The sequence below is a fragment of the Bos indicus x Bos taurus genome, chromosome 14 (genome assembly GCF_003369695.1).
Source record: "Bos indicus x Bos taurus breed Angus x Brahman F1 hybrid chromosome 14, Bos_hybrid_MaternalHap_v2.0, whole genome shotgun sequence".
Lineage (NCBI taxonomy): Eukaryota > Metazoa > Chordata > Mammalia > Artiodactyla > Bovidae > Bos > Bos indicus x Bos taurus.
The window spans coordinates 21,295,947-21,300,958 of record NC_040089.1 but is presented as its reverse complement, the minus strand read 5'-3'; the positions used below and the strand labels follow the sequence as shown (position 1 = coordinate 21,300,958).

General features: G+C 38.6%; 1 non-coding gene across 1 annotated transcript; it reads right to left on the bottom strand.

Annotated features, from left to right (window-relative positions):
* On the bottom strand, nt 1-107 carry LOC113904535. The gene has a single exon (XR_003514555.1). It is a non-coding gene; the product is annotated as a U6 spliceosomal RNA (small nuclear RNA).
* Nucleotides 108-5,012: the final 4,905 nt, after the last annotated feature.

Sequence of the window (5,012 nt, the reverse complement as noted above, 5' to 3'; positions counted from 1 at the left end):
AAAAATACGGAACACTTCACGAATTTGTGTATCATCCTTGTATAGGGGCCACGCTAATCTTCTCTGTACGATTCCAATTTTAGTATATGTGCCGCTGAAGTGAGCACAAATACCCCATTTTTAACATAAAAGATAAAATCTGAGTTTTCATAATGCACATTTTGTTGGGTCTCCAGGGGTGTTGCTTTATGACAGACATTTGGCTGTAGAAGACCTGAACTGGGGCATGAAACAGTGAAATCCTAGTTTTCTCGTTACTTGGGGAAGGCTCAAAGATTGGTGCATTTAAAAAAAAACTTTAAATCTTGGATAGTCTCTTTGGTATGCCTAGTTTTATAAGAAGAGAGTGATAGAATTCCAAACCATAGTGCTTCCCCGAGTGTACAAAAAAATCAATCTAAATAAATATTCTAAAGACAGCCAATTATTGGACTTGAGCCATAAAACCATTTCAATGATGGGTTTTCTTTTTTTCTTCTCTTTTACCATCGTGACTGTAACTTGGTATTTTCTTCTCTCTGACTTCTCAATTTGGTTTTACCTCTAAGTAACCCTGATCATGTGTTGCTATAGTCTTGTCAAAAATTTTCCCTCATCTTCCTGCTCTCCCTCCAGGCCATAACCTGGGCCCTAATGTTTTGGAAGAAAAATTGATTTTTCTCTGTCAGAAAGAAATCATTATATATTTAATATTTTATACTTGTTTTCAGTTGAGATGAATCTTCAGGAGTCTACATAGTTGGTTGTGGAATGACAGATGAGTCAGCATGATTTGACCTACTTTGATTAGCATGAAGATTCATCTGTTTACTAATATTTGTCTTTGTAAATATTTGATGGTGATGGTGTTTAGAAGTCACAATGGTGTTTCATAATTTATAGGAGTAATATTTTAAAATCCGACATCACTTTTCTCCCCATGTAGATGAGTCTTCTCTTGTTCTAGTCTTTAGTATCTTAAGTAATTATAGTATTAGTCGCTCAGTTGTGTCTGACTCTTTGCAACCCCATGAATGGTAGCCCACCAGGCTCCTCTGTCCATGGATTTCTCCAGGCAAGAATACTGGAGTGGATAGCCATTCCCTTCTTCAGGGGATCTTCCCAACCCAGGGATTGAACTGGATCTCCTGCGCTACAGGCAGATTCTTTGCTATCTGAGCCACCAGGGAAGACCTTAGTATCTTAAGGATTCTAACAAAGTTTCCTGATGAAGCAGGTGGCCTCACTGGAAACAAAAATACTGAATGACTTAGTGAGGGTGAGGGTTATATGCAGGACCTTGTCACTCTGATTCCAAACTAAATATCCTTTCTACTGTGTCACACCTTCTTGGGTATCTTCAGTTATTTTTCAGATTTCTCTATACTTTATTATCTTTGTATCATCTAGGACTTCAGAATATATCTTGAACGTAGTGAATAACTTTTGTAAGAATTACTTTTAGGTTTTAAATTAATTGGAGCTCATGGTAATTATTTACTACTTAACATTTAAAATTTTGGTTATTTTAAAAGATATATTAGAGAATTCCTGGTGGTCTAGTGGTTAGGACTATATGCTATCACTGCTGAAGGCCTGGTTCCATCCCAGGTTGGGAAACTTAAGATCCTATGACGTGGCTGAGAAAAAAAAGTTGTGTTAATGAAACAGACACACAGTAATGGTGGGCACTGGTCATCTTACAGGATAAATAATTGTTTTATCTTGACTCATTCAGATTCATGTTCAAAAGGACTTTTAGGCTGGGGACCCTCTTGGCTATGTCACATTCCTGGGTTGGATTTATTTTAACAATACTGGATCTGCTTTGAGAAAAGGGCATAGTGTATTAGAATGACATGGTGACATAAAATAGGCTTCTAATCACCCTCTTCTCTCTCTTTTTTTTATTTTCAATGCTGGCAATCATCTTTTTTTTTTTTATGCCTAATGGTTTTAAAAAATATTATTTCTATTCAGTAGACTGAAAACAATATTGTTAGTAGTAGTAATGTGAAAATGCAGAATTCAAAGCCAGTATTACCAAAATAAATTTGGTAATAAATACACCTGTTGTGGCCAAGTTGGGGGAAGACACCTGACCACACTAGGCCTTTTCTCCTCCTCTGAGACAGATGTGTGCCTGCTTCTGGGCTGGGCACCCAGCACTCACTTGCAGCAGTCAGCCCCCAACACAGTAACAGGGACTGGAGGCCCTGAGCTGTCCTGAGGGGCCTGCAGGTGTCCAGGTCATGTGTCTTCAGAGTCACTTCTGGCTCAGCTGATGCTCCTGGGCTGGTAGGAATCAGGCTCTACAGGCAATATGAAGATATAGAGGGCTTCCCTGATGGCTCCTCAGATAAAGAATCTGCCTGTAATGCAGGAGACACAGGAAATGTGGGTTTGATCCCTGGGTTGGGAAGATCCCCTGGTGGAGGAAATGACAACCCACTTCAGTATTCTTCCTTGAAGGACAGAGGAGCCAGGCGGGCTACAGTCCATGGGGTCATAAAGAGTTGGACAAAACTAGAGTATAAAAGACAAATGCACATCTCAAGTTTGAGCTGATGTCTGGTGAAAGGGTGTTAGGTATTGTTTCGTGTCCTGAATTTCAGTAGAATCTCTCAGAAATTTTGAATATGTCTCCTTGATGAAAAATAAAGCAAAAATAATATAAATGACAGTATCTGTAATCACTTAACCAGAACACTGCTCAGAAAGCATTCCATTCATTAAAATTGTAACAAAGGTATTTTGATGGAAAGCATAATGTTTGAATAAACCTTGACAAGAGATATGTACTTGTGATTGGAAAACACATTCAACTGTGAATCATTTTAATGGATTTGTTTCTTGTTGGCAATAAAAGTGTTTCCAGGAAAACTTGTGAATTAAATGTTTAATGTCCTACTTTATTATTATGATGGCTTTTAATTGAAGAATAATTGACTTGCAATGTTGTGTTGATCGCTGTATAGCAAAGTGATCCAGTCCTACATGTATGTATACTCTCTTTCATGTTATTTTCCATTATGGTTTATCCCAGGATATTGAATAGAATTGCCTGTGCTACACAGTAGGACCTTTTATCTGTTTATCTGTTCTGTATATAATATTTTGCTTCTGCTAATCCCAAGCTCCCACTCCATCCCCCTCCACCCCACCCCTTGGCAACCGCAAGTCTGTTCTCTATGTCTGAGTCTGTTTCTGTTTTGTGATAGTTTATCTCTTACTTCAGAGTATTCACATTCATATTGAATTACAATGTTAAAGAAATAAAAACTTCAGTGCAATTTTTAGAAATTTCACATTTTATTTTTACCAAAATCCAGATAACTATATAAGAATATCCAGAAATAGATGTCAAACACATTTATATACTGAAGAATTATGGATGACATGTAGCATCTTTTCCTTCCTCAGCTGCAGTATGGAAGGAGAATTAGGAGTAAGACTGAAAGGCATTCTTTGTGTGGAAGGAGCCAGGTTCTCTCCTAGGCCCCATCCTGGGGAGAATTATGAAAATAGTCGAACTGTTTCCTGCATGATGCGTTTCAGATGAGACTGAGAATACAATGTGTACAAGATCCCACATGTATACACACATCACATGTGCAGGCCACAACTTACATGATGTGCATGAGCAACATGCACATAAGTGTACAATATGCATGCACACACATGTCTGCAAACGTGTATATAGAATATACATGTGCATACATACATATCCTTCTGCATGCACTGGTACGTGTGTTTAATAAAATATGGGAACAGAATTGTCACTCTTTAATTAGAAATGTTGGTATGGTGGTGAATTTGGGAACTCAAGGAAGAATAGTAATGATTTTTGAACATTAAAGAGATTATTCAGAAAAAGAAATGTGACGAATTCTCTCAGGACAAAGTTAGTGTCCTGGGTTAACTCAATGTGGACTGGCCACGTGGCTTTCAGGCAGCATAGGAGTTCCTGGAACACACGGAGGACTGTGCGGTTTACTGGGTCATGGACTGGAGCTGGGAACAGTGCATACAGAGGGCCATTGTCTCTGTATGGCATCAGCTCTATTGCAGACCGTAGGTTGGCTGTCCCGCCTGCCAGCCCCAACGGCCAGAGCACTGGGCAGTCGTAAATAATGAGAAGTGGCCTTGGTGCCACAGGTGAGGTGTCTGTGGCTCTAGGTTCTGTTTGGAGAATTGTGGCTGGACCTTTAGGGGTGAGAGGTCAGGAGCTATTGAGTTTTAGACCCTGGCTGTCTGGGTAATTGTGTATAATGGCTGAAATAATCACCTGCTCCATTAACCAGCACACTTCTGTCATATTAATCCATCATCAAAAAAGCACAGAACAAAGATGTTAAAATACACTATAAATGAAGCCTCAGCATTGACGCTGGCAGGAGATTTGAGAAGTTTTACCTTTTGTAGCTGTGACAGGATATTCAGAAACATGTGTGCCAATCCAATTAGCTGACTTGCCCTATACATTTAGACGTGGCACAATCATTTAACTTTGAAATTTTAAGTGTTTTTATCCAAAACAATCTGTACTTCTCATTTGTCAGAGTGCATTTCCCGAAGCTTTCCAAGCTGCTGAAAGGTGACTTTTTGGTAACTTGTTTGACTGTTCGAACACAATTTATTTCTGCCACCTGTTATTTTTCTCCCTGGATTTTTGAGAAGTTTTTTCTGGACCATTTGATCACCCTATAAAAGCCTCCCCTTCTGTGTGTACTTGACTCTGGGTTTGACAGTTCAGCAAATGCACAATGAGGGTTCACTCAGTGCCAAGTTCTGTGCAATTTATTTTTTCAAGGAAAATGCTTAAGCTGAATGTGTGTAACTCTCCATCTGTTTATTGAAGAATATGCTCTTTTGTTAGCACGACCATGGTGATAATTTTCATTTTAAAGGATAGACTTCAGGAAAACAAGAATGTTTATAGTACTCTTTTTGGGGTATTTTAGGGTGACTTAATTACATAAAAATTATTTTTGAAATGTCTTTTGTGACAAGCTGAAAAAAAAACAACTGAA